Genomic DNA, 21,356 nt, shown 5'->3' with positions numbered 1-21,356 from the left:
GTCCTTAGGCTTTGTAGGGAAGTACCTTAACCTCTCATCCATCTCTCCAGGCCAGTTATTATTATTATTATTATTATTATTATTATTATTATTTGTTTTTTCAAGGTAGGGTCCCTTATTAGTCCAAGCTGACCTGGAATTCATTAGGTAGTCTCAGGGTGGCCTTGAACTCATAGCTATCCTCCTACCTCTACCTTACCAGAGCTGATATTAAAGGTGTGCATCACCTAGGCCAGGTGTGGTGGTGCATGGCTTTAGTCCCAGCATTCGAGAGGCAAAGGTAGGAGGATCACCATGAATTCGAGGCCACTCTGAGACTACAGAGTGAATTCCAGGTCAGCCTGAGCTAGAGTGAGCCCCTACCTCGATAAAACAAAAAAGGTGTGCATTACTATGCCCAGCTGGTTTTATTGTTTTTGTCCATGTCCAGGTATGCATGTCCCATGGCTGATGTGTAGAAGTCAGAGACAACTTTTGAGTTTCTACCACATTTAAATTTAGACTTTGCTCTCTGGATCTGGATCTCCTATCGTTATGGCTTTGTTTTGTTTTTATTTTTCTGTTTTGTTTTTGAGGTGGGATCTCATTCAATTCCAGGCTGTCCTGGAACTTGCCCTGTAGTCCCAGTCTGTTCTGAAACTCACAGTGTTCCTGTTCTCACTTTTTATGTGGCATCTGGGGATTAAAGTTCATCTTGAGAGACAAGTGCTTTATTCACTGAGCCATCTCCCTAGCCTGATTTCTGGGTTTTGATGCTTGCTTTATAAGAAGGCTCTTGCCATCCCCAAATTATAAAACTATTTTATATATGTATGTATGTGTGTGTGTGTGTGTGTGTGTTTAAATATTTTATTTGCAAGGAGGCTGGGGGGGGGGGGAAGAGAATGAATGGTATCACCAGGGCCTCTAGCCACTGCAAACAAGCTCTGGATGAATGTGCCATCTTGTGCATCAGGCTTTACCTGGGTATTGAGGAATCAAACTCTGGTTGTAAAGGTTTGCAGGCAAGTGCCTTAACTGCTAAGCCATCTCTCCAGCTCCACTATCTTATATTTATACTGACACTTTAATAGGTTAAAAGTATTTATCATGCTGGGCATGGTGGCTCATGCCTTTAACCCCCCAGCACTTGGGAGGCAGAGGTAGGAAGATTGCCGTGAGTTTGAGGCCACCCTGAGACTACATAGTGAATTCCAGGTCCGCCTGAGCTAGAGTGAGACCCTACCTCGAAAAACAACAACAACAACAACAACTTACATTCCTAATGATCAAAGAGAAAAATACTGTGTTTTTTTTTTTTTTTGGTAGGGCCTTGTTCTAGCCCAGGCTGACCTGTAATTCACTCTGTTTCAGGGTGGCCTCGAACTCATGGTGATCCTCCTACCTCTGCCTCCCGATTGCTGGGATTAAAGGCGCACACCACCACACCTGGTTTAGTTTTTGTGTGTTTTCCTTTTTCTTCAAATTATGCTATTGACCCAACCCTGTTTGTTAAAGACATTATTCTTTCTTCACTGATAAGAAATCTTATCTTCACATGCTTTAAATTTCTTTCTTTATCTCTCTCTCCCCCTCTCTCTATTTGCTTCTATTTTTTTCTGATGCCGGGGGCAGCCTGAGCTAGAGTGAGACCCTGCCTAAAAAGCAAAAAAAAATTTAGCTGTGATAACCTGCATGTATCACCATGCCTGGTTTTACAAGGTGTTTCATAGCGTCTAGTACCATTGTTTTGTTTTAAATGTTGGCTTAGCTCTTACATCATGGTCTTTGGTGGTACATTCGGACCTGCTTTTTGACGACTGGAGTTAAGAGAATTATAATGCCAAGTGATGATTAATTCTTTGCTTCTCTTTAGTAATTTCTTTCATCCTTTTCTATACCTTTCATTCGTTGCCACTGAAGACTGAAGGTTGTTTGTCAACTTAGAACTATGATATTCCTGAATTGTTGGAGGAACCCTAAAGGCAGTGTCTTTGTTTTTCTTTTTTCCCCTCTAGAAGTAGGGTCTCACTCCCTGTGTAGTCTCAGAAGTGGTCTTGAACTCACAGTGATCCTCCTACACCTGCCTCTGGAGTGCTGGTCTTAAAGGCGTACTCCACCGAGCCCTGCTTTCTCTTGCATTTTTTTTTTCCCCCTTGAGGTAGGTTCTTGCTCTAGCCCAGGCTGACCTGGAACTCACTATGTAGTCTCAGGCTGGCCTTAAACTTATAGTGATACTCCTACCTCTGCCTCCTGAGTGCTGGGGTTAAAGGCATGCCACCACACCTGGCTTTGTCCCTCAATTTTTGTTTATTTATTATGTATTTTTTTTGAGAGAGTGACATAAAGGCAGATAGAGAATGGGCATGCTAGGGCTTCTATGTAGCCCCTGTAAAGGAACTCCAGATGCATCTGGCTTTATGTGGGTACTGGGGAATCGATCCTGGGTCCTTTGGCTTTCAGGCAAGTGCCTTAACTGCTAAGCCATCTCTCCAGCCCTTCCTTAGTTGTTTTGAGACAGAATGTTTTGTTTTGGTTTTTGAAGTATGGTCTCACTTCTAGCCCAGACTGACCTGGAATTCACTCTGAATTCTCAGGGTGGCCTTGAACTCACAGCAATCCTCTTACTTATGTCTCCTGAGTGCTGGGATTATAAGCATGTGCCACCACGCACAGCTACAGCAGATTTTTATTTGATTTATTTTATTTATTTATTTATTTTTTGAGGTCGGGTCTCACTGTAGCCCAGGATGACCTGGAACTCACTCAGTATTCTCACGGTGGCCTTGAACTCATGATGATCCTCCTACCTCTGCCTCCTGAGTGCTAGGATTAAGGGCGTGCACTACCATGCCCTGCTTTTTTCTTTTCTTTTTTGAAGCAAGCCCAACAGATTGCCCCACCCCCCCCTTTTTTTTTCTGGGAGAGAAAGAGAGAGAGAATTGGCACACCAGGGCCTCCAGCCACTCTAAACGTGTGACCCCTTATGCGCATGTGCAACCTTGTGCATTTATGTCACTGTATGTCTGGCTTACCAGGAATCTGGAGAGTCGAACATGAGTCTGAGTCCTTAGGCTTTGCAGGTTTAGTGCCTTAACTGCTAAGCCATCTCTCCAGCCTTTGAGACCGATTTTTGCTTTGTAGCTCAGGTGGACCTATTACTCACTATGCAGCTCAGGAGTTGGAGCCTCCTGCCTCTGCGTATGCAGTTTTAAATTTTCACCCTTCATGAAATTTACCAGATCCAAGGAAACTCCAGACTTACTTCATAGTCTCAGAATGAGAAACTTTGTGACTACAAAATTCACTGGTTGTCTTAGTGTTATATTCTTTGTCATCTGGAATACTCATTTGATTATTCAACGTTTATCAGCCAAGGCCAAAGTATAAGCTACAAGTTGTACATAGGCAATGATTTTGAGTAGAAATTTATTTAAGCCAAATGTTGGCCATGATTTTAATTAAGCTGGGAGTAAGGAATCTGATTTAGAGTAGTTTCTTATGCTTACTCATAAAACTTTATAAGAAGAAATAACTCCTGACTGCTTTATTGTTTACTCAGGTTGGAGTTATGCATTTCTCAGAGTAGCCTCCAACTCAGTGATTCTCCTACCTGTGTCTCCTTAGTGTTGAGATTAAAGGCATGTGCCGCCATGCCCAGCTTTGACTTTATTATTATTATTGTGTTATTTTTGCGTTTCAAGGTAGGGTCTTGCTCTAGCCCAGCCTGACCTGTAGTGTCGGGGTGGGGGGAGGGCAGCTCTAACTCATAGGTATTCTCTTACCTCAGCCTCCCAAGTGTTGGGATTAAAGGTGTGGGCCACCATTCTTGGCAGATGAACTCCAGATGCATGTGCCACTGGCTTTCTGTGGGTACCGGGGAATTGAACCCAGGTTGTTTGGCTTTGCACTGCAAGTGCTTTAACAGCTGAGCTATCTCTCCAGCCCCCTGACTTTTTTTTTTCCCTCACAAGTTCTAGCTTTGAGTTTAGGTCCTCAAGTTTGTAAGGTAAGCACTTACTACTTGAGCTTTCTCCCCAGATGCTAATCTTTTTTGTGACAGAGTTTGACTCTTTAGCCAGGTAGGCCTTGCTCTTGAGACAGTCTTTCTGCCTTATCCTCTTGAGTGCTGGGGATATAGACATGAACTGCCTAGGCTGGCCTTGAACTTGAAGCAATCAAACCTAACCTTCAGAGTGCTGGGATTACATGGGTGAACCACTAGGTTCAGCTATTTATTTCAGTAGATACTTACTGAGCACTGTTAAGATATAACAGCTTTATTGAGGTATAATTCACTTAGCATATAATTCACTCTACCTGGATGGGGAGATTGGCTTAGTGGTTAAAGGCATGTGCTTGCAAAGCCTGATGGCCCAGGTTCACTTCCCCAGTGCCCATGTAAAGCCAAACATACAAAGTGGTGCGTAGGTTTGCAGTAGTAAGAGGACCGGGCGCACCCATACATAAATAAATAAAAACCTATCTATCATTTATCTGTCAATAATCTATCAGTCATTGAGGCATGGTGTTACTGAGTGGCCCTGTCTGCTCTGGAACTTGTTTTGCCACATGTTTGAGGCCATTTTGGTCAACAAAATCTTCCTACCTCTGCCTCCTGAACCCATGTCCATCTCCAACACCCATTGCCCCCCCCCCATTGTTTTTTGAGTTAGGGTCTCACTCTAGCCCAGGATGGCTGACCTAGAATTCACTATGTAGTCTCAGGGTGGCCTTGAACTCACAGTGATCCTCCTACTTCTGCTTCTCTAGTGCTGGAATTAAAAGCATGCGCCACCATGCTCAGCAGTTACAACATTTTGAAATGAGTTAAAATCTGTGTATTTTTGGCTGGGATTATTTTGTGCTTAACCAATAAATAGACAGCTATGGTAGACTTAATATTTCCTCAGAGATGGTAAATTTGAGGGCAAACAGAATGGGAGGACTTAGTTCTAAGTGCATTCTGTGCATTTAGCTGCTTTGGCTAGTTCAGATTTGTGGAATACAATGAGACAGTGGAAAAGAACTATAATTCCCAGTTCAGGAAAGTAGGTTGTGAAATCTGTAAGAAGCAGTGATTTCTTTTTTTTTTTTTTTTTTTTTTTTTTTTTTTGATTTTTCGAGGTAGGGTCTCACTCTAGGTCAGGCTGACCTGGATTTCACTATGTTGTCTCAGGGTCTCCTTGAACTCATGGCAAGCCTCCTCCCTCTGCCTCCAAAGTGCTGCTGAGCCACCACACCTGGCAGAAGTAGTGATTTTGATAAGATCTGATTGTGAGTAGGATAGTGGTCAGAGACCTGACCTCCATTATAGCTGAATAATGAGGCCAGGAAGGCAGCAGCAGCAGTTGTTGACCCTGCTACCTGAATTCGGTATGGTGACCAGAGGCCTATGCAGGAAATGAGTCTATGAACCTAGGCCTGTGCAGGGAAGGACTTGGTTGGCTGGCCAGGTGGTTGCACAGGTTGTGGGTGTCACTTTAAACAAAGACCTGCTTGCTGGAGGAGGAGCAGCCTGTCTTGAGGATCAGGTGTGCATCTGAAGGGATGAGCTCATCCTCTGACCAGGCCTGCCACAGACGCTGAGTGAATATTTTCCTAATTGCAAGTTCTGCAGCTGGGAGGAACAGGAAATGATTGAGGCTTCAAGCACTTTGTGAGTATGGGGGAAAGCATTTTGGGGAATCTTTTGGAATGAGTGGCTGTGACTCTCTGGTGAAGGTGACATATGTTCATACTTAAGTCTTTCTCTTAAGTTGAGGACTATGATAAGGTACATGATTGGGAAAAGATTTGGTGTTCTTTTTTTCTAATGTTGCTTTTTGAACTAATATGCTTGCCCCAACCCCCAATGTGTGTGGATCTTTCAAGCCATCCAACATTGAGCTACATACATCCTTAACTGGTTGAGGCAACTTTTTAGGCTCGGTATACTTAGCTATATATAGTGAGTTCAGCCTGAGCTATTATCTCAACAAAAAAAGCTGCATGGATAATCAAGCTAGAGTCTGAGTTGCATCTCCAGACCCCATGTAAGAAGTTGAAAGCTATGGCAGGTTTCTGTAAAGGTGTGTGCTACCATGCCCGGTTTATATTGTCTTTAAATTAAAAAAAGAATATGTAATTTGGGCTGGAGAGATTGGGTAGCGGTTAAGCGCTTGCCTGTGAAGCCTAAGGACCTCGGTTCCAGGCTTGATTCCCCAGGACCCACGTTAGCCAGATGCACAAGGGGGCACACGCATCTAGAGTTCGTTTGCAGTGGCTGGAAGCCCTGGCATGCCCATTCATTCTCTCTCTCTCTTTGCCTCTTTCTCTCTCTGTCTGTAGCTCTCAAATAAATAAATAAAATAAACAACAACAACAAAAAAAATTAATTTATTTATTTGAGAGAGACACAGAGAGTGAGAATGTGTGTGCCAGGGCCTTCAGCCACTGTAAACGAACTCCAGATGTGTGCGCCCCCTTGTGCATCTGGCTTACATGGGTCCTGGGGAGTTGAACCTGGGTCCTTTGGCTTTGCAGGTAAGTGCCTTTAACCACTAAGCCATCTCTCCAGCCCTTATGTTGTCTTTAAAAAATTTTTATTTTATGAGAGCGAGAGCAAGAGAGGGAAAATTGTTACACCAGGGCCTGTAGCCACTCCAATCAGACTCCAGATGTGTGTACCATCTTGTGCTCATGTGTCACCTTGTGTGTCTGGCTTATGTTGGTTCTGGGGAGTCAAACCTGGATCCTTGAGCCTTCATAGGCAAGTGCCTTAACCACTAAACCATCTCTTTAGCCCTTGTCTTTTTTCTTTCCCAAGGTAGCTTCTCGCTCTAACCCAGATTGACCTGGAATTCACTATGTAGTCTAAGGGTGGCCTGGAACTCATGGCGATCCTCTTAAGTCTGCCTCCAAGTGCTGGGATTAAAGGTGTGTGCCACCATGCCTGGCCCAGTCTTGTTTTTATTAGGGTGTATTATTTCCTTCTTGCCTCCATGGCATATGTGTAGCATAATGTAACTGACGTTGATTTGGCTGTTCTGATTTAAATAACATTGTTAAAAGTAAGAATGTACAAACAAGTTTTCTTATGTATCCTTTAAAAATAATTATTCAAAATCAGCACACAACACAGAACTTGTCTGCCATTAACAGTTGTTTGCCAAGTATTTGAAGCCATCCAGTTTTACCAGGTGGCAGCTGCTATTGTTTATGGAGACCTAATTTAAACCACAGACACAAAACAAAGAGTGTCTTGTACAAAAAGGGAAGCTGTGATCAAGAAAAAGCTTTCTTTATTGAGATATAATTCACATACCATACCATTCAACCATTTAACATGTACAGTTCAAGCCGGGTGTGGTGGCGCACGCCTTTAATCCCAGCACTCAGGAGAGGCAGAAGTAGGAGGATCACTGAGAGTTCGAGGCCACCCTGAGACTACATAGTGAATTCCAGGTCAGCCTGAGCTACATTGAGATTCTGCCTTGTGGGGGAAAAATTCTTTGGGCTGGAGAGATGACTTAGTAGTTAAGGTATTTGCCTGCAAAACCAAAGGATCAAAGGTTTAATTCTCCAGGACCCACATAAACCAGATGCACAATGGGTCGCGTGCATCTGGAATTTGTAGTGGCTGAAGTCCCTGCGTACCCATTCTCTCCCTCTCTCTGCCTTTTTCTCTGTATCAAATAAATAAACAAATAAAATATATTTAAAGTGTACTGTTCAGGGATTTTTAATATAGTCAGGGTTAAAAATGTGGTTCAGTTGGTAGAGTGCTTACCTACCACTCTTGAAACCCTAGTTTTGATCCCCAGCAACGCATATGCCAGGTGTGGTACATATACACATTTGGGAGGTGTTGGCAGTTGGATCAGAAATTCAAAGCCATCCTTGGCTGCATACAAGTTTGAGACCAGCCTGCTACAAACACACATACACCTGAAATGAAAAATAAAAATAAAAGTGAGTGTGAATATATTCAGAGTGTTGAGCACATGATACTACAGTTACTGTTAAAACATTCTATCACTTCACTAAAAAATGCTGTACAAGCCAGGCTTGGTGGTGCATGTCTTTAATCCCAGCACCTGGGAGGCATTGTTGTGAGTTCAAGGCTACCCTGAGACTACATAGTGAATTCCAGGTCAGCCTGGGCTAGAGTGAGACCCTACCTCAGAACAAAGCAGACAAGCAAACAAAAAACCCAAAAAACAAACAAAATGCTGTACATGCCCATTGTGGTAGTGCATGCCAGTAGGATATTGTTGAAGAGGCAGAGGCAGGAGGATCAAGAGTTTGAGACAAGCCTAGGCTACACATTAAAAAGCATGCTGTACATATTAGCAGTCATTTTCTGTTTCCTTCAGATACTCTGTTTGTCCTAGATGATCAGTGATGTTTCTGTCCGTATATATTTGTCTATCTGAGCATTTCATAGAAATTGAATCCTATAGTAGGTGGTCATTTGTGTCTGACTTCTTTCACTTATAATGGTTTCTAGGGTTTTATTTAATGTTTTTAAAATTGTTATGTTTAATTAATTTATGAGAGAGTGAATGGGTATGCCATGGTCTCTAGCCATTGCAGACGAAATCCAAATGCATGTGGCATCATGTACATTTGGCTTACATGGGTTCTGGGGAATCAAACCTGGGTCCTTAGGCTTCACAGGGAAGTGCCTTAATGGCTATGCCATCTCTCCAGCCCAAACTTTTATTCCCCCAAGGTAGGGTCTCAGTCTGGCCAAGGCTGACCTGGAATTAACTTTGTCGTCTCAGGGTAGCCTCAAACTCACTGCAATCCTTCTATCTTTGCCTCCCGAGTACTGGAATTAAAGGTCTGTACCACCATATCCAGATTAAAAAAAAATTTTATATATATATATATATGTATATGTATATATAAAATTTAAATATTTATTTATTCGAGAGAGAGAGAGAGAAAGAGAGAGGAAGAGGCAGATAGAGAATGGGCATGCTAGACCTCTAGCTATTGTAAACGAACTCCAGACGCATGCACCTTCTTGTTCATCTGGCTTACATGGGCACTAGGGAATCGAACCAGGGTCCTTAGGCCTTGCAGGCAGACACTTTTACCACTAAGTCATCTCTCCAGCCTCTTCTTTTTTAAAATTTTATTTATTTGTTTATTAGAGATGGAGAGAGTTAGGGAGAATGGTTGAGAATGGTTGCTCCAGGGCCTCCATCTATGGCAAACTACAGATGCATGCGGCACCATGTGCATCTGGCTTACGTGGGACCTGGGACCTTAACTGGGCTAGAGAGATGGCTTAGTGATTAAGCACTTGCCTATGAAGCCTCAGGACCCTGGTTCGAGGCTTGATTCCCCAGGACCCACGTTAGCTAGATGCACAAGGGGGCACATGTGTCGGCCCTGGCATGCCCATTCTTTCTCTCTCTCTGCCTCTTTCTCTCTCTGTCACTCTCAAATAAATAAAAAAAAAAAAAAATTAAAAAAAAAAAAGAAGAGAAAAGGTGCTGAACACCTGCGTTCCTCTTTCTCTTCTTTTTGACAGAAGATGTGATGTAACCATCTGCCTCTATCATGCTGACCCCATTATGCCTTCCCTGACTTACTGGACCATACGCCTTTTTTTTTTTTTTTTCCGAGGTAGAGTCTCACTCTAAACCAGGCTGGCCTGGAATTCATTATGTATTCTCAGGGTAACCTCTGTGATCCTTCTACCTCTGCTTCCCGAATACTGAATACTGGGATTAAAGGTGTGCACCACCACGTCTGGCCTTTTTTTTTTTTTAATGTGAAAGTGAGAGAGAGAAATGGCATGTCAGGGTCTTCAGCCAGTGTAATTGAACTCCAGACACATGTGCCACCTTGTGTGCTAGCATCACCATGTGCATCTGGCTTATGTGGGACCTGGAGAGTCAAACATGGGACCTTAGGCATTGCAGGCAAGTGCCTTAACTGCTGAGCCATCTCTCATCTTCCAAACTCCTTCTTAAACTGAGCTAAAGATAACTGTCCCCATCTTGAAGATGCTTTTGCCAGATATTTTGTCATAGCAGTGGAAGAGCTAATACAGTATTTGTCCATCTTTCTTGACGTTAAGCACTGATCAGTAGAAATCCTGTGCTTTTTTTCTTTTCTTTGTTTTTTCCTTTGGATTTTTTTCAATTAATTTTTTTTCTTTGTATTTTTGAGGTAGGGGCTCACTTTAGTCTAGGCTGACCTAGAATTCACTAGTTTCAGGGTGGTCTCAAACTCTCGAACCCTGGTGGAGCTACCTTTTTTTAAAGCTACTAGTTTAAGCATATTGCTAAAATGTAAAAGCTGCTGTGTGTGGTGGCATACTTTAATCCCGGTACTTGGGAGGCAGAGGTAGAAGGATTGCTGTGAGTTCAAGGCCGCCCTGAGACTCCATAGTGAATTCTAGGTCAGCCTGAGCCAGAGTGAGACCCTACCTCAGAAAGTAACAAAAAAGCTTAATTAGTATCAGTGTCAATGGTTATTTTAATTTTACCATTAAATTTTATTTTAGTGTGCTGGACAGATGGTTTAGTGGTTAAGCACTTGCCTGTGAAACCTAAGGACCCTGGTTTGAGGCTTGATTCCCCAGGACTCACTTTAGCCAGATGCACAAGGGGGCACACACGTCTGGAGGTCCTTAGCAGTGGCTGGAAGCCCTGGTGCAGCCATTCTTTCTCTCTCTGCCTCTTTGTCTGTCGCTCTCAAATAAATAAATAAATAAATAGTAAAATAAAATTGAAGCCGGGCGTGATGGCTCACGCGTTTAATCCCAGCACTCAGGAGGCAGACGTAGGAGGATCGCCTTGAGATTGAGGTCACCCTGAGACTCCATAGTGAATTCCAGGTCAGCCTGGGCTAGAGTGAGACCCTACCTCAAAAAACCAAAAAAAATAAAATAAATAAATAAATAAATAAATAAAATAAAATAAAATAAATCTGTTGTGCTTGCCTCAAAAAAATTTAAAAAAATCTTGTTTTAGTTAACTCAAACATTTTCATTCAATGTATAGAAATATAACAGGCTTTAGTTTTTTTTATTTTTATTTTTTTTATTTTTGAGGTAGGGTCTACTCTAGCCCAGGCTGATCTGGAATTCATTATGAAGTCTCAGGGTGGCCTTGAACTCTGGGTGATCCTTCTACCTCTGCCTCCTAAGTGCTGGGATTAAAGGCTTGTACCACCACACCCAACTCATGCTTTAGTTTTTGGTGAGAATTCTGCTGCTGAATTTTGTCACCAATATGATTATAAAACAGCTCCTGTCAGTAAAGCTGTTTTAAAATTAGAAGGGTGTGTGTCGGTCTTCTGGGTCTTGGTGCCCTGCCTTCAAATGCCAGTTCTGGCTGACTGATGACATTTGTGGGTGTGACCTTACCTGCTGTTTGTTCTTGGTGATACAACTTGGTTTCTTCCCTGAGAGACGGGTGGAGATCTTTCACTGTCCTCATCATTGTGGTTGAGAACCTTTAGACACCAAGCATTGTTTTAAATTGACCCACAATTCTAATAGCTCATTTTATTTAATAATTTCTGTTTATATAATTGTATAATGGTTTTCTTTAATACTGTGCCCCATTCTAATGTCAAAGACAGCCCATGAAGATGATTTGGTTTTTTTTTTTTCGAGGTAGGGTTTTGCTGTAGCCTGGGCTGACCTGGAATTTACTATGTTATCTCACCGCGATCCTCCTACCTCTGCTTCCTGAGTGCTGGGATCAAAGGTGTGCGCTATCATACCCAGTTAATCTTGGAATTTTGAATTAGGGATTCAAACAAAACACTGTTTTAGTTAAAGCAGTGCAATAGTGTCTTGTACATTCCTTTTGAATGTAGGGCAAAGGAGTGCTTTTTAGGGCTGGCCCTTTGGAAGCAGCTGCCACCCTGCAAATCTTACTGCTTAATGACCTTTGTGATCAGGAATGCCCTTGGAGGAAACAGTCTCATAATTGTTTTTCTTACGCTCTAGTAAAGTTTGTCAATGCTCTTTCAAGTTCGCTTTGTTCGTTTTTTTCACTTTGTTTGTACCATGATTTTAGATTTAAAAAGAATTGTCAGTGTTCAGTTCCTGGTAGCTGGCAAAAAGAATTGTCTTTTCTCTGATATCCTGTTCTGCGGGAAGCCTTTGTGTTCAGATGAGCAGTTTCCCATTGTTGCTGGGTGCAGTTGTCTCCTCCCTCCAAACCCTTTCCTCCCCTTCCCTGTGTCATTTGCCCCACAAATGCCCTTTGACTGCTAGTGTTCTGCTGGAGGTTGAGTGCTGTCTGGTAAGTATTGAAGTTGTAAAAGTGGGTAGAGAGAGAAGGATGCGTCAACTGGCCAGTTTTTGTGAAGTGTTTTCATAACAAGAGTTGACACAGATTTTATGACTCAGTCAGTTTTCAGCAGAATATTTGATGTTTTGTTTCTCATTCAGTTGTTAAATTTTGGAAATTTGATTATTTCTTCCTTAAAAAAATCTCAGAGTTTATTGAGCTTGTTAGAATTAAAGGCAAGAGTTGTGGGATTAATATTTTAAATTTTCTTCAAACAGAAGCTTATTTGTGAAGTTATGTTTCTTTATTTTTCAGTATTAGCATACTAGTTAACAAAGTAATGAAGGTCATTTTTTGTGGCTAACCTCTAAAGTAGTATTACTTCCAGAATCAGACTAATTCTTTTTTCCTATCACCAGAATGTTGTTGGAAAAACTCATTCAGATTTTGGCAAAATCTTGTCAGTATGGGAAGTGGTTTGCTGAGTATTGCAGACTGACAGATGCATGCTTTTGGGAATTATTTTTGGGAAGTTAGACAGACTTGTTCACTGGTATGTGTTCTCTTCAGGTATGAGGTCTGGAACCCTCTTGAAATGAAATATTTAATTTTTGTGTTGAGGTTTAGCCAAATATCACTTTAACAGTAGTCTATAATTGGGCTTTCTATTTCATTGGGTTGTATGTTTAATTTTCATGGGGTGTGTGTGAGGTATGTGTGCACATTCATGTGCTTGTGGGTATGATATGGGATGAATGGTGCTGTGATATTTCAAGCGCTTGTGAGAAGTTTGGCTTTTGTAGAAGTGCTGCCAACAGTTTGAAGGAAAATTTGCTTGTGGGACTGGGCTGCTGTTTAGTTGAGTGCCTTATTCAAGTGGGGTTTTTCTTGTATAATAATAATATTCTGAGCTCCTACTGGGAGGTGTGCTCTAGATTCTATGCTAAGTGCTACACGCTAATTCTATTCCCAGTACAACTACAGGTAGATAGTATGTTCCACCGGGGCAATAATCATGCATAGATAGAAAGAACTTTCCCCTCCACTGCAGTACAAGGAAAATGATGACTACTTTAATGAATTAAGGACATACTTTGTGTCCAGTGAAGTTCCCTTATTACCTTTATTACAGTTTTATAGGGTAAAGAGCCAAGAGAGGTTATATAATGTACTGAAGGTCACTGTTGTTAAGTGGTGGAGCTAGGATTTGAACTGGCTCAAAGCTACCATTTGGTAGCTAACATTTGAGGGTTGTAAAGGCTGTTGTCGTTACTGCTCCACCGAGGAGTGTTTTCTTGATTTCCTGTCTTTTCTTTTATCCCCCAGATGCCTTTCTCCTTCCTTCCCAGTCATGTGCTCGTGCCATTCAGTACCAGTGTTCTCATAACAGAAATGAGGCAAGCTGGTGCTGTCATTGGCTTCCTCTCCTGTTTTTGTCTTGTTGATAGTGCTGTCACACATTACTGTTTGTACTGAAATAACTCGATACTGATGTGCCTATGATGATTTCATCATAATTCATAGTTGTAATCAAGTATCTAAATAAAAACCACATTCCTTTGCCATTTAAAGAATTGGGAGGAGAGATTCCAAGTTCCTGAAGCCGAGGGTTATATGGGACAATTTATGGAGCTTATGTTTATCATTTTGCTGTCCAGGAGCTTACGCAATTGCTTTGAAACACTTTTTTTTTTTTCTTTTTTTGAGGTAGGGTCTCACTCTGGTCCAGGCTGACCTGGAATTAACTCTAGTCTCAGGGTGGCCTTGAACTCAGGGTGATCCTCCTACCTCTGCCTCCCCAGTGCTGGGATTAAAGGTGTGCGCCACCACGCCCAGCTCTGAAACACTTTTTAAAACACTTTTTTTTTCTTATTTTTTCAAGGTAGGGTCTTGCTCTAGCCCAGATGACTTGAAATTCACTGTGTAGTCTGAGGGTGGCCTTGAGATCCTCCTACCTCTGCCCCCAGGAGCTGGGATTAAAGGTGTGTACCACCGTGCTTGGCTTATCTCTATTTTCTTTTTAATATGCTTTATTTATTTACGTATTTATTTTGTTTTTTTGAGGTGGGGTCTCATTCTGGCCCAGGTTGATCTTGGATTCACTATGTAGTCTCAGGGTGGCCTTGAACTCACAGCAATCCTACTACCTTTGCCTCCCCAGTGCTGGGATTAAAGGTGTGTGCCACCATGCCCAGCTGTAACTGAGATTAAATTGGAAAAAAATATGTTTTTGTTTATTTATTTGAGAGAAGGTGAGAGAATAGGCACTCTAGGACCTCTTGCCATTGAAAATGAACTCCAAACACGTGCCACTTTTATGCATTTGGCTTTTTACTTGGGTGCTAGGGAATTGAATCTGGACTACAGGCTTTGCAAGCAAGGGCCTTTAACCACTGAGTCATCTCCCCAGCCCCTATTACTTTTTTTTAAAATTGATTATTGTGGGCTGGAGAGATGGCTTAGCGGTTAAGCGCTTGCCTGTGAAGCCTAAGGACCCCGGTTCGAGGCTTGGTTCTCCAGGTCCCACGTTAGCCAGATGCACAAGGGGGCGCACGCGTCTGGAGTTCGTTTGCAGAGGCTGGAAGCCCTGGCATGCCCATTCTCTCTCTCCCTCTATCTGTCTTTCTCTCTGTGTCTGTCGCTCTCAAATAAATAAATAAATAAATAAATAAATAAATAAATAAATAAAAACAAACAAAAAAAATTGATTATTGTATAGGCTACAATCAGTAGTATAATGCTGAGTAGAAATGGTTCAATTAGACTTCTTTTCCTTGCTTGGGACCTAGAAAGGTAAGAGTGATTCTGTTAAAAAAAAAAAGCCACTTGAGCTGGGCGTGGTGGCGCATGACTTTAATTCCAGCACTCATGAGGCAAAGGTAGGAGGGTTGCTGTGAGTTCGAGGCCACCCTGAGACTCCATAGTGAATTCCAGGTCATCCTGAGCCACAGTGAGACCCAACCTTGAAAAACAAACAAAACAAAACAAAAAGCCACTTGAGAGCTGGGTTGGTAGTGCATGCCTATAATCTCAGTGTTCAAGGCAGGGACAAGAGGCACAAGAGAGGCAGCCTCATTTACATATTGAGTTCAAGGCCAGCCTAGGCTACATGAGACCTTGTCTCAAACTAACAATAATAAATTTGTTTTGGAACTGGCTATAGTAGTGCACACCTCTCTACTTGCTGCACTCAGGAGGTAGGGTCAGGAGGATCAGGAGTTTAAGGGCATTGGGACTGCTGTCTGTTTATTAGAAACTGTTCGTGATTTTACCATTAAAAAAAAAATACAAAGCTGGGCATGGTGGCACATGCCCTTAACCCCAGCACTCGGGAGGCAGAGGTAGTAGGATCGCCATGAGTTCGAGGCCACCCTGAGAATACAGAGTGAATCCAGGTCAGCCTGGGCCAGAGTGAGACCCTACTTTGGAAAAAAAAAATTATATATGCCTGGAGAGATGGCATAGCAGTTAAGTGCTTGCCTGTGAAGCCTAAGGACCTTGATTCAAGGCTTGATTCCCCAGGACCCATGTAAGCCAGATGCACAAGGGGGCATGCATCTGGCGTTCATTTGTAGTGGCTGGAGGCCCTGGCACACCCATTCTCTATCTATCTATCTTATCTATCTATTTATCTATCTATCTGCCTCTTTCTCTCTCTGTCACTCTTAAACAAATAAAGAAATAAATTTGAATATATATGTATATATACATCCATATATGTGTGTGTGTGTGTGTGTGTGTGTGTGTGTGTGTGTGTGTGTGTGTATTTTTTTTGGGGGGGTTATATTCGAGGTAAGGTCTCACTCTAACCCAGGCTGACCTGGAACTCACAGTATAGTTCCAGGCTGGCCTTGAACCCACAGCAGAGAAAATGGACACAACAGGTCCTCCAACCACTGCAAGCAGACTCCAGATGCATGTGCTACTTTGTGCATCTGGCTTTACATGGGTACTGGGGAATCAAACTCCGGTTGTTACACTGTGCAGGCAAGCGCCTTAAATGCTGAGCCATCTCTCCAACCTGATTTTCCCATTTTAATCATTGAGCACCTGAGTATGGTCAGTTTTTGTAGATCTTAAATGTGCCCCCATAATAATAAGGGTCATTTATTTGGCTTGAGTTAAACTTTGTATTTTAAGATAGCCATGAAATGAAGCCAGGCGTGGTTGTGCATGCCTTTAAACCCAGCACTCAGGAGGCAGAGGTAGGAGGATTGCTGTGGGATTGACGCCACCCTGAGACTTCATGCATCTAGTTTACATGGGGCCTGGAGAGTTGAACATGAGTCCATAGGCTTTGCAGTCAAGCACCTTAACTCCTAAGCCATCTCTCCAACCCTAAACTTTTTTTTTGGTCATTGTCTTTTGTTATGTATGCTTGATCCTCATAATTAGAAAACCATGTTCTTTTTTTTTTTTGCTTTATTTATTTATTTTTATCTTTTCACAATTTTTAATTTTCCATGAATATAAAAATTATCCCATGGTAAAAGCCTCCCCTCTGTACTTTCCCCTTTGAAATTCCATTCTCCATCATATTAACCTCCCCATCTCAATCATTGTACTTACATATATACAATACCAACCTATTAACTACACCCCTCCCTTCCTCTCTCTTTCCTTTATATCTCCTTTTTAACTTACTGGCCTCTGCTACTAAGTATTTTCTTTCTCATGCAGAAGCCCAATCATCTGTAGCTAGGATCCACATATGAGGGAGAACATGTGGCGCTTGGCTTTCTGGGCCTGGGTTACCTCACTTAGTATAATCCTTTCCAGATCCATCCATTTTTCTGCAAATTTCATAACTCCATTTTTCTTTACCGCTGAGTAGAACTCCATTGTATAAATATGCCACATCTTCATTATCCACTCATCAGTTGAAGGACATCTAGGCTGGTTCCATTTCCCAGCTATTATAAATTGAGCAGCAATAAACATGGTTGAGCATGTACTTCTAAGGAAATGAGATGAGTCCTTTGGATATATGCCTAGGAGTGCTATAGCTGGGTCATATGGTAGATCAATCTTTAGGTGTTTTAGGAACCTCCACAGTGATTTCCACAATGGCTGGACCAGATTGCATTCCCACCAGCAGTGTAGAAGGGTTCCTCTTTTTCCACATCCCCGCCAACATTTATGATCATTTGTTTTCATGATGGTAGCCAGTGTGGCAGGAGTGAGCTGGAACCTCAATGTAGTTTTAATCTGCATTTCCCTGATGACTAGTGACATAGAACATTTTTTTAGATGCTTATATGCCATTCGTATTTCTTCCTTTGAGAATGCTCTATTCAGCTCCATAGCCCATTTATTGATTGACTCATTTGATTCCTTATTATTTAACTTTTTGAGTTCTTTGTATTAGAAAACCATGTTCTAAACCAGTTATGTTGGTGTAGGCTTGGGAGGCAGAGGTAGGAGGATCAGTGTGAGTTCAAGGCCAGCCTGAGAGTATATAGTGAATTCCAGGTCAGCCCGGGCTAGTGTGAGACCCTACCTTGAGAAACAAACAACAGTAACACAACAGAAAACCCTGTTCCTCATATAATTGTCAATATCATCTGTCATAGCTCTTATCTTTTTTTTTTTTTTTTTGGCATGTGCATGTGTGTGTCTGTGTGTGTGTATATCTGTTTGTGCACATGTGTGCTTGGAGGTCAGAGGTTGATGCTGATTGTCTTTCTCATCTGTTTTCTATCATGTTTTTTGAGATGGACTAACTTTTCAGCTAGTCTAGCTAATCAGCTTGCCCTGGGGATTTCCTGTCTCTGCCTCCCAAGAACTGAGATTATAGTAGGCCACTATGTCCACCTGGCATTTACTGCATCCTGGGGCTTCCAAACTCAGGTCCTCACTCTTGCTTGATAAGCACTTTATCTACTGAGCTGTCTGCCTAGCCCCTGTCATAGTTCTTATATACAAATTTTATTTTGGCATGATTTCTGCATGGAATTATGAACACACCATTTTCTTTCTTTTCAAATATTTTGTTTTTATTTATTTATTTTAGAGAGAGAGAGAGAGGAAGAGGCAGATGTAGAGAGAAAGAATTGATATGCCAGTTCTTCTAGCCATTGCAAACGAACTCCAGATGCATGCGCCACCTTGTGCATCTGGCTTACGTGGGTCCTGGGAAATCAAACCTTGGTCCTTTGCCTTTGCAGGCAAGCACCTTAGCTGCTAAATCATCTCTCCAGCCCCCCTCCCCCCCTTTTTTAAAAATTTTATTTATTTACTTATTTATTTGAGAGCGACGGACACAGAGAGAAAGACAGTAGAGGAAGAGAGAGAGAGAATGGGCGCGCCAGGGCTTCCAGCCTCTGCAAACGAACTCCAGATGCGTGCGCCCCCTTGTGCATCTGGCTAACGTGGGACCTGGGGAACCGAGCCTCGAACTGGGGCCCTTAGGCTTCACAGGCAAGCGCTTAACCGCTAAGCCATCTCTCCAGCCCTTTTTAAAATTTTTTGAGGCAGCGTTTCACTCTAGTCCAGGTTGACCTAGAATTCTATGTAGTCTCAGGGTGGCCTGAAACTCATGGTGATCCTCCCACCCTTGCCTTCTAAGTGCTGGGATTTAAGGCGTGCGCCACCGTGCTCAGCTCTATTTTAAGATATTACCTCTTTTTTAACTTAAATATAATGTAACGCTTACAGAGAAGTTCTCAGAAATAGTAGAATACTCATATACTTTTAACAAAATATTTTATTTTTAATTTATTTATTTGAGAAAAGGAAAGAGAGGGAGGGAGAGAGGGAGAGAGGGGGAGAGAGAGAGAGAGAGAAAGAGAATATGGGTGCTCCAGGGCTTCCAGCTACTGCATACAAACTCCAGACGCATGTGCCACTTTGTGCACGTGGCTTATGTGGGTACTGGGGATTCGAACCGAGGTTCTTTGGCTTTGCAGGCAAGCACCTTAACAACTAAGCTATCTCTCCAGCCCAATACACTTTTTTTTTTTTTTAAACTGAGGTAGTGTCTCTCTCTAGCCCAGGCTTACCTGGAACTCTGGAGTCCTGGGCTGGTCTCAGACTCACAGTGATTCTCCTGCCTCAGCCACCCGAGTGTGCATCACCACACCCGGCCTGTTCATACACTTTTTAGTGAGGTTCACTTATTAACATTTCTCTGTGTTTGCTTTAGTGTGTGTGTATGTGTGCTTGTGTTTACCTGTTTTTCTGAACTGTTTGGGAGTAAGCTACAAACATGCTCTGTATTGCTGAAATATTTCAGTATTGCCTAAAAATTATTTTTCTCTTTAAAGCATGTCATTAGAGCCACAAAACTAGAAGCATGTAATTTACTTTCTCATCTTCAGTAGATGACACTGGAGAACAACTTTATGCTATTTGGTGCTGGACCTAGAACTAAGCATTCATTTTAAATAGTGATTTTTGTCATCATTGCTTCTTTGTACCATTTTCACTGCTTCTCTTGCCTTTGTGGCACACCTAACAAGTGTGAGAACTTACTGCTCGACCGTACATAATGCTGCCATTCAGAGCCTGAGAATCCTTTCTTGCTACTGTCTTTTCTCCCTAACTTGCTTTACTCGGGTATGTGTCATAGGGCAGGCAAAGTTTCAGTGAGCTCCTAATGTGGATACTGAAAGCCCCACCTGCTTGCCAAGTCCTTTTTACTGTGAGCCAAGTGGAGGCTTGGTACTTATCATTCTTTTGCAGTAGTTGAGCTGAAAGAATGCTGCATGGCTTGTGGAAAGCTGTTTAGTGGCTGGAGTGTGGTGTTCATGATGTAGAGAGGTGAGAGGTCTGCACAGGGGGAGTGGCTTCCTCCTGGTGCTGCAGCAATCACCAGAGTTTTCAGAGTGCCTTCTCATGACTAGCACTGTGATCAGGTGTATAATTAAGTGACAGTGTAGTAGCTGGACAACCCAAGCTCTGTCACATGCCAGGTAGGCAAGTGAATGTCTTTAAGTCTTAGTTTGTTCTTCTGTAAAGTTGAACTAATCATATCTGATAGGGTATTGTGAAGATTAAATAAAGAATGTCACTATAATATTTATTGTATTCTGATACTAGATAGAATTTATTTCATGTTAGTCATATTCAGCATATGTCACTGACACTGCCACATAAAACATTGAGAGTAATATAGACATAGTGAATAATATGATACTTTAATTGTGACATGTGGATTATAAAGAGCTTAGGAATTTAGAGATGGGAAAGAAAAGTCTTGTGCAACCATTTAATACTAACTGAAGTGCCTCAGCTTTTTCACTGGTCTCATTGAATAATGTCACCGGGAAAGATAAACTGTAAAAGCATTTTTTCTTTTCTTTTTAATTTTAAGGTAGGGTCTTGCTGTAGCCCAGGCTGATCTGGAATTCACTATATGGTCTCAGGGTGGCCTCAAACTCTTGGTGATTCTCCTATCTTTGCCTTCCAAGTGCCAGGACTAAAGGTGTGTGCCACCATGCCCAGCTGCCTTTTGTTTATTAAACTTTGACATCAGGTCTCAATGTGTAGCCAGGCTGCTCTGGGTCCTCTCACCTATACCTTTTGAATGCTGGGATAACAGGCATGTATGTATCATAGTAACATGTTCCCCTTCATTTAGTTTTTTTTTAATTAATGAATCACTTTTTTATGTTCATTGTGTTTTTTATTTTTGGTTGCTTTTAAAAATATTTTTATTTATTTGACAGACAGAGAAAGAGGGAGAAAGGGAGAGAGAGGAGGGAGAGAGAGAATGGGCGTGCCAAGACCTCTAGCCACTGCAAATGAACTTCAGACACATGTGCCCCCTTGTGCCTGTAGCTAATGTGGGTCCTGGGGAATCGAGCCTGGGTCCTTTGGCTTTGTAGGCAAATGCCTTAACTGCTAAGCCATTCATTCCTCCAACCTTTTTTTTGAGTTAGGATCTTGCTCCAGCCCAAGGCTGACCTCATGTGGAATTCACTTTGTAGACTCAGGTTGTCCTTGAACTCATAGGAATCCACCTGCCTCTGCTCCCGAGTGTTGGGATTGAATGTGTGCGCCACCACGCCTGGCTTTATTTAGGTTATTTATTTGTTCATTTATTTTGGTTTTTCGAGGTAGGGTTTCACTCTAGCCCAGGCTGACCTGAAATTCACTATGGAGTCTCAGGGTGGCCTCAAATTCATG

General features: G+C 42.2%; 1 protein-coding gene across 14 annotated transcripts in view; it reads left to right on the top strand.

Moving 5' to 3' along the window:
* Usp54 (ubiquitin specific peptidase 54) overlaps positions 1–21,356 on the top strand; it is a 112,196-nt gene that overhangs the window by 9,832 nt on the left and 81,008 nt on the right. The window contains exon 1 of one of the 14 annotated variants that reach the window (XM_045137191.1): positions 12,220–12,239. The exons of the other annotated variants lie outside the window; for them this stretch is intronic. The gene's annotated coding sequence lies outside the window, so the exon portion shown is untranslated. Of the gene's footprint in view, positions 1–12,219; positions 12,240–21,356 lie in introns of those variants that run through there. 14 annotated transcript variants of the gene reach the window in all.

Source organism: Jaculus jaculus, chromosome 18 (genome assembly GCF_020740685.1).
Source record: "Jaculus jaculus isolate mJacJac1 chromosome 18, mJacJac1.mat.Y.cur, whole genome shotgun sequence".
In the NCBI taxonomy this organism is placed as follows: domain Eukaryota; kingdom Metazoa; phylum Chordata; class Mammalia; order Rodentia; family Dipodidae; genus Jaculus; species Jaculus jaculus.
Note: the sequence above shows the minus strand (reverse complement) of the source record. Positions and strands in the feature narration are given on the sequence as shown.